Source organism: Syzygium oleosum, unplaced genomic scaffold, assembly GCF_021117445.2.
Source record: "Syzygium oleosum isolate NSW1041296 unplaced genomic scaffold, Sole_v2.1 Sole_v2.03, whole genome shotgun sequence".
Classification (NCBI taxonomy): Eukaryota; Viridiplantae; Streptophyta; class Magnoliopsida; order Myrtales; family Myrtaceae; genus Syzygium; species Syzygium oleosum.
In genome coordinates, this window is record NW_026607487.1 from 19,829,114 (window position 1) to 19,840,586 (window position 11,473).

The following is an 11,473-nucleotide window of genomic DNA, read 5'->3' on the forward strand; positions in this document are numbered from 1 at the left end:
TTTGCTAGTGACAAGTAGGACAAGAGCACTGTGAAGGGAAATTTTGTAGTAGGATTTTTGGGTATGAGCTTAACTAGTATATATGTGAGATGATACTTGTTGGGTTGGTTGAGTTATGAGATGTATATAGAAACTATGATGCTGTGACTAACTTATTGTTATATATAAAATATATTTTTATGTTGATTTGTGTGTGAGGCTACATCTTTCGAGTAGAATGATAGCTGTGTCATTTCTCTGTGGGAGTCGATTCATCTTTACAACTGCAATTTCCTTCTTCTTTTCCTCCGGTCTGGGTTAGTTTTTAAGGATTAGATCTAATTAAAGTAATGTAAATTATTATATTAAGTGAGAATCTATTTCTGATTAGATGAATCCTTCTTTTATACGAGAAGACAAACTACAAATTTCCAAATTCTGGGTCAAGCTTTTTGTGTTTCTAATCCCATAGGCCATAACAAGTCTTGGCGCTTGTCAAACAAGTCTCTTGACTCATGGAAAGCCTTCATTTACAGTAACATAGCAGCCATTCACTGTATCAAAAAAGGTTTTTCATTTTAACAAAAAAGTTTTCAACTTCGGAGGCTATAACCAAACAAAATATTATAAAATACTTTCTATTCCATGTCTGATCTGGTCCAAAGGTGGTGCAACTGTTCCTGGCAATGTTCTTTTGAGCAGGCACCAACGTTTGGGACCAACTTGATGACAAATGGGCACTTATACAGCACCTCGGGGAATGACGAAGTCCTATTACTATTCCAACAAAGTAAACTACTCCGCGCTCTGGAAATTTAACTAGTCGAGTTTCTTCCGCAGTTCACAGGTCAGAGAGTGGGGGTTTCGGGCGTTTCAAGCATTGCAAGTACCTTAACTTCGTCCAAAACAACAATATTGCGTGCACGGTAATTTAGTTGGAGAGACGGAACACCTAAAAATCTCTCCCAGGGCGGGTCAGTGCTCTTTTCCACAGTGCATATGCATGCATACCAGCAAAAGTTTGACGAAGGGATGGGACCTAGATGACGTAAGTTTTGACCCATAGCCACGAACCTAAGTGACCACCAGCAAAAAATTGACGAAGGGATGGGACCTATATGACGTAAGTTTTGACCCATAGCCACGAACCTAAGTGACCACCGGCACCAATCCCGGAGCCAAATTGCCTCACACCCTGTCTCCATGCTGCAAACACTACTTCAAGAACCCGCAAATATCTCTTCACCTTCATCTGTGGTTGTAACTCGAGAGCTTCGTTCAGGTACGCATATTATTAGCAGAATTGCAATTGTTTATCTCTATCTAGTGTTCTAACGGCAGCTTAATTTTGATTACTAATTAGTATTGATCTTTCATTTCAGTTATCATACCTGTAACTGGACTACATGCACATGATCTCACAAGTACTCTGTCGATACTTTTCGGTTTCACTGATTCCTATGTTTTCCAGTTCATATACTATTGATATGCGTCGCTGTGTTTCCGTAGTTACTTGACTTGGAACTTATCTAGGAAGGGGACTTCTAGAAAAACAAAATATCTGCTGATTAAAGTTATCTTTGATCATGGTTGAAGTTCAAGCTAGGTTTCTAATTTCTTACAAGTAGATACTTGCTAACTCTGTATCAGTCACCAGGTTGAGGTGGTGAGCTTCTGTACCAATTTGAGACAGTGAATTACTATGGAGTCCAAGTCTACCGAACTCACTCTCCCTGTTAACGGTTTCAAGGCTGATAGCCTTGCTTACCCAGCCAACCCAGATCCGTTTCCGTATCTCTCAGATGGGTTCAATATAAATGAACTTCATGTTGATTTCAACTCCCCAGAGATTAACTCTCTCCTGCACGAACAGCAATCGACAAATATCGTACCCATTGTTCCGATCATCCTTGATGGAGAACTGAATCTGCCATCCACAGAGGTAAGCCCCGATGGAGGCTCGCTACACAACTCCACAAGCTTCAGTGAAATACCAAATTTAAGGGGAGAATCTATCTCCCTCTTGGATTACAGCAACTCACCAGATCCTGTTCTCAAATACATAAGTCGGATACTTATGGAAGAGGACGTGGAGGAGCAGCCCTGGATAATACCTGACATGATGGCTCTACGACAGACTGAGAAATCTTTGTACGACACACTTGGCAAGAAGTATCCCAATTCGCCGGAGCATACCATAGAAGTCAATACCAATCAATTCATCGACAGCACAAGCAGCAATTGTAATGGAAATAGCAGTGAGCAGGGTTGTAATGGCACTAGCCATTCTCTTGATCCTAATTCACAAGATGATCCTGAAGGCTCTCAATATCATGCTTCCCTTTATGCCCCGAATCCTCATGACGTAGTCATGCAGTGGACCATGGATCCCAGTTCTCATTTCTACATCAATTCTACAAGTGGCTTCCCTGACAACTGGGATGGGTTTGGTGATGCCTTCCCCATTGAGCTTCTGGATAGGAGTACATTGAGCAATAATCAACCTGTCTTGCAATTGCAGTTTAATAAAGGGTTTGAGGAGGCAAGGAAGTTCCTTCCTGCGAGCGTCCCTTTGACAATGGATCAAGAAAACTATGATTTGGCTCATAAGATTGGAAACACTGAAGTTGATGAGGAGAATTTGAGGAATCACTTAAAGAATGCATCAAGGGGGAGAAAGAATCACTATAGGGACGATGCGACTTTTGATGAAGGGCGGGCCAAAAAGCAATCAGCATTATATAAGGAAGATTGTGAGCTCTCGGAAATGCTTGATAAGTTATTGCTTGGCGACAATATGGAGGTGCCTCTATCATTAGAGTCCACATCTGAGAAGACAAGCCAAAGCGAAGACCTGCCTGGTCCTAGTTGTAGCCGGGGCCGTCATAAGAAGAGAATTAAGAGCACAGCGGACTTGAGGAGTCTTTTGGTTCTCTGCGCACAAGCTGTTTCGGCTAGTGACTTCAGGACTGCTCATGAACTACTAAAGCAAATTAGACAAGATTCTTCCTCCTCTGGTGATGGATCTCAAAGATTAGCTCATTACTTTGCCAATGGGCTAGAAGCACGCCTTGCAGGCAGTATCGACCCATATCAGGTTCAAAGTTGTTTCAGTTGCTTTAGAACGGTAGCTGATAAGCTGAAAGCATACCAACTCCATCTTTCGGTCTGTCCATTTACGAAATTCTAAATCATCTTCGCGAACTTCATGATTTTGAAATTTGCAGCTACAGCAAAGGTGCTTCATATTATAGACTTTGGTATTAGTTTCGGTTTTCAATGGCCAATACTTATCCAGGAGCTCTCGAAGAGAACTGAAGGAGCTCCTAAGCTGCGAATCACAGGAATAGAGCTTCCACAACCTGGATTTCGACCAGCCGAGAAAATTGAGGAGACAGGTCATCGTTTGGCCAACTATTGTGAGCGCTTTAATGTTCCCTTTGAGTTCCATGCAGTAGCATCAGGGAGCTGGGAATGTATCAGGATCGAGGATCTCAAGATTCGAAGTGGCGAGATGGTTGCAGTGAATTGTCTTTCTCGGCTTAGGTATCTTTATGATGAGGCAGTTGAGGAGAACTGCCAGCGCGATGCTGTCTTAAGGCTGATCAGGAATATGAAACCAGATGTCTTTGTTCATGCTATATACAACGGGTCCTATAATGCGCCCTTTTTCTTAACTAGATTCCGGGAGGCACTTTTTCACATCTCTGCAGTGTATGACATGCATGATGCTACCGTGGCCGGTGACAATGAACAGAGGTTGGTCATAGAGAAAGAGTTCTATGGACGAGAGATTATGAATGTTGTGGCATGTGAAGGTTTACATAGGGTTCAGAGGCCTGAAACGTATAGGCAGTGGCAAGTTCGTGTTACCAGGGCCGGTTTCAAGCAGCATCCTCTTGATCAGGAGCTCATGAAGAAGGCTAGGGCAAAGCTGAGTGGATGTTACCACAAGGATTTTGGGCTTCACGAAGAAAGCAACTGGATGCTGCTTAGCTGGAGGGGCCGAATAATTTCCGGTTCCACGTGTTGGTATCCACATAGGTTGCGTTAAGCGTGTTTTCTAACATGATGACCCACGGTTAGTGAGATTCTTCCTGAACTGCCATTGCCAGGCGAGGAATATCTGTAAGAGAGGCTGACATGGTGCTCCTTTTCTCGTTCGATCTATCTTACAATTTGGGTGTATTTACAGGCTGGTTAGCTTCTTTTGAGCTCGATCATGCGACTCTTTCCTTGCAGATCAAATAAAGCGGCAAATACACTGTTGTGAAATGTGTCGAGCAGGAGGAGGATCTCAGTTAAATAAAGGGGACCATTGTGTGAAAGACATTTGTACTGGTAGTCGACAGGGTTTGGTTTTCTGTGAAGTGCTGTGCCAACTTAAGAATGTCAATATCTTGCAGAGGCAGGGGACCTCTGCTTCTTAATTGTAAGATAATGGATGCTTAGCAGAATTGTGTTATGTCTGCAGTTGCGCCTCAATACCTGGGACTTGCTCATGGTTTTGGCGAGATAAGCCGGCATTTTTAGATGGTTATGCTAGTTTTATTCTTCTATTGTGTATGTGTGTTTGTTCTTAATTTAGTCGTTTGAGTTTCTAGTTTGATGTAATTGGAGCTATTTTGTAGTTTCGTGTAATTTTAGTTCTCTGTCTGTACTTTATCAAACTGAGTTCTTATTATTTTTATAAGATTTTTGTTAAAACCTCGGAATGATTATACTTTGTCCTCTGTAATTACTTTATCTTTTGATCAATTCTTGTATTTGTGGTGAAATTCTCTTTGGTTCGACACATCTCTGCAGTTTCTTTCTATAGCTGCCCCCCAACTCAGGTTTGGACGTCCTCTTCTAAACTGAGCTGCGCTAAATATTGCAGGATAACCCTCACATTTACTTAGTAGAACCAATCATCTCTTCCAATCCTCAAGATCATATTTTTTGAATAGCTTAAACATTTAGCGCAGCTGCAAGTAGTCCTCCAAATTCTTCGAGGATAATGGAGCTTTTAATTATCGTGGCTCCTATTATCTAATAATCAATGGGAAGTATGACTTGATTTGCTTAAATAAGCACAATCGAGTTTCGGTGAAAGTAAGCATTGATCGATGCTTGAACAAAACTGGACCTGCAAAATAAGTTGTGGTCTATATAATTTCAAGAATCAATGTGCAAGTCCACACACAACCTTCTTCGTGCTTAACGAAGAAGCAAATGTTGGGTACCCACATAGCTTTCTTTTTATAAGTAAAAGGGCTGGGAAGTGTGGGGGGCGACAAGCAATACTCGCGACCCTCTCTCTAGGTGTTATCATAAGGGTCCCACACCCGTTCCAGCTGCTTCGCATTCTAAAGCATGTTTGTCTAACATGATGACTCTCAATAAGCGAGGATTCCATACAGGAGAGGCTGAGGTAATGTTCATTTTCAGGTTTCACCCAAGTATGCTTGCATTATGCCTAGTAAACATTGAGGTATGCTGGCATTATGTGCGCATTTTACTGGCTGGTTAGCATTTTTCCTCTGCATATAAATGAAGGACCCAGAACACTCTTGTCAAATGTGTCAAGGGACGAGAATAACACCTGCAAATTATTTCTTCAACTAATATCGGGGAGGAAGGATCTCTAGCAAGTTCACTTTTGGGCAGAACTATTTACTGATGAAACTCTTTTTAGCAGAAGGAAGATCTCAATTATATATTAGGGACTATTGTTGGAAGACACTGTTACTGGTGGTCAATAGAGAAGGTTCATCTATGTAGTGCAAAGCCAACGTAACTAGTCTTTTTGTGAGTAAGATCGTGTACTTAAGCAGAATGGTGTCTTATGTCAATTAATTCGTTTTGATGTCTAGGACTTTGTTATGATATTGGCAGATGTACCAGCAATTCTTTCTTTATCACTCTGAACGGTGGAATTGTCTCTTAGCTTTTCTGTAGCAGTAATATATCGATTTTGCAGTTTTTTTTTTCATGTATGTATGTTTATCAATTTAGTCGTTTCATTTTGTAGTTGGAGATGATTCAACTGTTTAGTGCTCTATCTTAACATTACCTGAGGTTTTTAAAACTTCATTAGTTTCCTTTTGGAACTCTTGGAATAGTATAATTGATCCTGCACAATTGCTTTCATTTTAAGCTGATCCCCATAACTATTGTGGATTTAGAATTGGTTCAATGTGCATCTTCGCTTCCGTCGTTAACACGTCCTTATCTAAACTGAAGCAAAGCAAGCTCTCTCTAGATAACCCTCACATTGACTTAGTAAATCCACTCATCTCTACCAACGGTCAACGGGATGGAGCTTTAAGCTATTGTTGGGTCCTAATATCTAATTTGGTATATGGTAAATGTGACTGCCTATTGAAAGTGAAAGTGCACTGATCCATGTTTGAATGAAGCTGGACCTGTGAATGGAGTGTGCAAGTCCAAGCACGCCCTTCTTCCTTTCGAAGTCCTCGAAGTGCATTTTGATTCATCAGCTTTATGTACGTAATTTGCCGCCATGGCGATAAAGGACTCTTGAATACCAATTCTAACGAGAGCCGATCACATTCGAGATTGAAATGTCACAAATTCCTTTTTTTTTTCTCGCTCCAGTTTACGTAAGCTTTGGAAAGTCACAAGGATTAAAAAACTGATACACAGCGAGAATCTGATAAGAAAGCTTAGTATTAATTATTCATGCAATACCAATAAAAAAATTATTTATGCAATGTAAGAGAGAATCCAGGTTAGATGTAACTTTCTCTGATTCTAGAACTGCAGCGATCTGGGACAAGCCCATTACTCTCTTCCCAAACCCCATGGGCCATTCAAATTTGGGCGGACATGTCTCTTTACTTTTGCAAACCTCATTCTCAACAATAGCAGCCATTCACTGTATCAGCAAACATCATCCTTTAAACAAATCTTTCTCCTTGGAGGCTAATACCAAACATACAATAATGACTTCTAGAGTCCCATATGATGTCCAACCTTTGATCCGGTCCAAACGTTGCGCAATTGTTTTATGGTAATAATCTACTGCGTTCACACCAATACTGGGGACGTATTAGTCAAACAACACTGTTCTGACCAAGAAATGAAAATAATTAGAGCAGGTGAGCTTGACTTGAGCACAAGAGTAAATGTATTTTACTATCAAAAGGGGGTGTATAATGTCATTGCCTTATTCTGTATATATAAAAAGAGAATCACTCAAAGTTCACAGGTGTTTGCAACTCGTGAGCTTCATTCAATTCAATCCTCCTAAGAGCTCCACATTTCTTCCTTCGGTACGCTGCTCGCAGATTTCATGTTTGTTATTGTGATTGCAGCTTTTGATTATTCTTCCGATCAATTTGGTCCAGTAGTTCTACGTTTCCTTCCACTAATTCTTTGCTTTGCTTTGCTTTCCAACGTCTAGAGAAGCTAGATTACATACACACGATTAGTTCGAATTTATGTGTCCCTCACTCTGTTCACGCTTTTTGAACTGGATGCCATAAGTTGATTCCTTTGTTTTTTCTTTTATGTGTCCCTGAATCTCTGCAGTAATAGACTTGAATCATCTTAGATTCTCAGGGGATTCAACTGTCTAGATAAAAAGTGAATTATATGCAGATCAAATAGTCTTACATGACAGTTCTTACCAAAAAAAAAAAAATAGTCTTACATGACAGTTAAAGTTCAAAGCTAGGCTTCTGATGAGCAGTTGCTTGATACTTTACATCAGACACTCGTTTGAGGCGGTGAGCTTTTGTAGGACTTTGAGACAGTGATCCCAATGGAGTTCAGCTTCCCTGCATCCTCTTCCCCGGTTGACGGTTTCAAGGACAATAGCCTCACTCACCCAGCCATTTCATATCATTGTCGAAATCTCTGTAATGCAGTCAAAATCAATGAACCTCCTGTTATTTCCAACTCTGCAGAAATGACCTCTCTACCGCACCAACCTGAACCCAAATATAATGCACCATCTGTTCCCATTAATCTTGATGGAGACCTGGACCTTCCATCAACAAATAAGAGACCCCATTTAGGGATGATTTGCCATTTCACTAGCTCCAATGAAGGCCTACATGAAGGGGGGGAGTCTCTTTCCCTCTCAGATCACAGCGATTCAGCGGATCCTGTTATCAAATACATAAATCAGATGCTTATGGAAGAGAATATGGAGGAGCAACCCTGGGTTGTTCCCAACATCATGGCGCTACGACACATGGAAAAGTCCTTGTATGATGCACTTGGCAAGAAATACCCAGATTCCCCTGAGCAAACTGAACGGATTGATACCAATCAGGTCATTAACAGCTCAAGTTTGAATCCGTGGGGAAGCGGCGGTGATCAAGGCAGTAACGGCGCTACCAACACCAGCTCCAACTCTTGCCATCCTCTGGATCCCAATCTACATGATGATCCAGAAGGAAATGATTATGATTCCATTCATGCCAAAAGTCCTGGTGACGTGGTCTTGCAGTCGAACGTGGATTGTAAATTTCAATCCTCCAGCAATTCTGTAAACAGCTTGCCTAAGTATGGGGATAAGTTTTATTACTTGGCTCCAGGTGAGCTACTAATTAGGCATATTTTCAACAACAATGAGTCTGTCCTGCAATTTAATAGAGGGTTAGAGGAGGCCAGGAAGTTCATCCCTAGTGGCATTCATATAACTATCAATCAGGAGAAAGATGGATTGGCTTCAACCATCAGAGAGAAAGAAGAAATTGGCATCAATGGTAGCAATCAGTCAGAGAATGGGTCAAGGGGGAGACAGAATCATGAAAGGCATTATGCCAGGTTGGAAGAATGGTGGGCCAACAAGCAATTGGCTTCAGACAACGAAGACTCAGAGCTTTCAGATTTGCTCGAAAAGTTGTTGCTCAGGAACAAGAATGGGGGACTTCTATCATTAGAGTGCAAATCAGAGAGGTTAAGTGAAACCAAGGATCTTCATGGTCCTAATGGAACTGGGGATCATAGTAAGCAGAAGGGAAACGAGAGCACATCGGACTTGAGGAGTCTTCTGATTCTCTGTGCCCAAGCTGTCTCTACTAATGACTTCAAGACTGCTCGTGAAGTGCTAAGGCAAATTAGACAAGAGTCATCCCCCACTGGCGAAGGTTCTCAAAGGATAGCCCATTACTTTGCAAATGGGCTGGAAGCACGCTTGCAGGCAGTATTGGTAGAAGTCAAGCTTTTCACTATTCAGTTATCGAGAAGAGATTGCTAGCTGATAAGGTGAGAGCATACCAACTTCACTATTCAGCCTGTCCATTCACGAAATTCCAAATCCTCTTCTCGAACTACATGATTTTGAAATCAGCAGAAAAAGCAAAAGTGCTTCATATCGTTGACTTTGGTATTAATTTTGGTTTCCAATGGCCAATCCTTATCCAAGAGCTCTCAAAGAGGACCGGAGGGGTTACTAAGCTGCGGATCACAGGAATAGAGCTTCCACAATCTAGATTTCGTCCAGCCGAAAGAATTGAGGGAACAGGTCGCCGTTTGGCCAAGTATTGTGAGCGCTTTAATGTAACTTTCGAATTCCAAGCGGTAGCATCAGTGAGCTGGGAATGTATCAGAGTTGCAGATCTCAAGATTCGAAGCGGAGAGGTGGTTGCTGTGAATTGTCTTTCTCGATTTGAGTATCTCTATGATGAGACAGTTGAGGTGAATTGTCAGCGAGATATGGTCTTAAGCCTCATTAGGAGTATGAGACCTCATGTCTTTGTTCAGGGTATAAGGAATGGGTCCTACAATGCACCATTTTTCATAACAAGATTCCGCGAGGCTCTTTTTCACCTCTCTACTATGTATGATATGTTCGATACTACTGTAGATCGTGACAATGCGCGGAGGTTGGTTCTGGAGAGAGATTTCTTTGGGCGAGAGATTATGAATATTGTGGCATGTGAAGGTTTGGAGAGGGTTGAGAGGCCTGAAACGTATAAACAGTGGCAAGTTCGTCTTACCAGGGTTGGTTTCCAGCAGCTTCCTCTGGATCAGGAGCTCATAAAAAAGGCTAGGGCTAAGTTGAGTGGAGAATACCACAAGGATTTCGTGCTTGAAGAAGAAAACAACTGGATGCTGCTCAGCTGGAGGGGCCGGATAATTTCAGGTTGCGCCGGTTGGGTGTCAGCATAGTTTATTCTGAAAGCATGTTTTCTATCATAGTAACCCGTGATAAGAGAGATTCTTCCAGAATTGCCAGGTAAAGATCATGCGCGTGAGACGCTGAGGTGCTGCTCAATTTCCTGTATCATCTATATATGCTTGCTTTATGTACCTATGTATCAGCCAGTTAGCTTCTGTTTGGATAAGCATTTCATTCTTCCTTGCAGATCATAACACAATATATCAAATGTTTCGAAGGTCAAGTATAATTGCTGTATATCATCTCAACAGAAGATGTTACAGGAGAAGGATCCTAGGTGAATGCCGTTTTGGGCAGAACTATAATAGATAAAACTGATTTAGCAGGAGGATATCAATCATAGAGTTGGAGTTATTGTGCGGAAGACATCTTTATAAGTTTGTGTTAGACATGTAGGGCAGTGTCAACGCCGTAAGTTTATATCTTGCAAAGGTATAGCACCTCTGCTTCTTGCTTGGGGTTTTGGCCAAAGAAGTGTGATGCAATTCTTGCTTTACTTCTCTGAACCAGTGGAGTTGTTTCTTGGCTCTTTCGTAGTACAGCATTCGCATAAAATGTAGTGCAAGTGAACGTTCATTTCAGAAGGGATGAATCTTATCTAAATTTGAGACTTTCCAACATCTGGGACTGGCTTTTGGCCTTTTCTTAGTCCCATGGACCATTCAAATATCGGTGGATAATTCATGCTGCCGTATCAACTAGTCAATGGACTTATGAACACCCTTTTCACGTCAAAATAGCAGCCATTGACTGAATCGGAAGTATTATCCTTCGGGAACTTTTCCTCTTTGGAGGCTATTATCAAACAAACATTAATAACCACAACGGTTCCACACTCGATATGGTCCAAATGTGGTGCGACTGTTTATGGGGATGGTCTCCTCACTTGACACCAACATCGGGGTCAACTTGCTGAAATTTTGCAAATCCCTACTTTACTAACACGTTTAGGTACTTACTGACAAAACAATGGAACTACTAACATGAAATTATTCACACGGCTGAAAAATTACGATCACCGCAATTAAATTATGTCTCGAGTTTGAGCTATTTGTGGAACTCAACTCGGTTAGATAATATTAAAGACAGTTAAAACAAAAAAAAATAAACTCTCATGCACTAAAAGATAAAAGAATTAGGGTGTGGGTTCCTAGGGTGCACACTAGCAGCACAAGTGAAAGATTTCGAGGGTTTCCTTTAGTGGAGAGTAGCCACACAGTGGAGACCGAACAGAGGACTCTTTCTTGGACTCACGCAGGAGTTTGTTCTTCGGCCAAGCACGCGAGCAAGAATACACAGAAAATAATTTTTGCTGTGAGTTTTAATTAAATTGAGTTGTTTATTTATAAAAACTTT

General features: G+C 41.4%; 2 pseudogenes; both read left to right on the forward strand.

The window, feature by feature from the left end:
• Window positions 1–1,110: 1,110 nt before the first annotated feature.
• On the forward strand, window positions 1,111–4,672 carry LOC115683842 (scarecrow-like protein 34; annotated as a pseudogene).
• A 3,008-nt stretch (window positions 4,673–7,680) lies between these two features.
• On the forward strand, window positions 7,681–10,145 carry LOC115683839 (scarecrow-like protein 34; annotated as a pseudogene).
• Window positions 10,146–11,473: the final 1,328 nt, after the last annotated feature.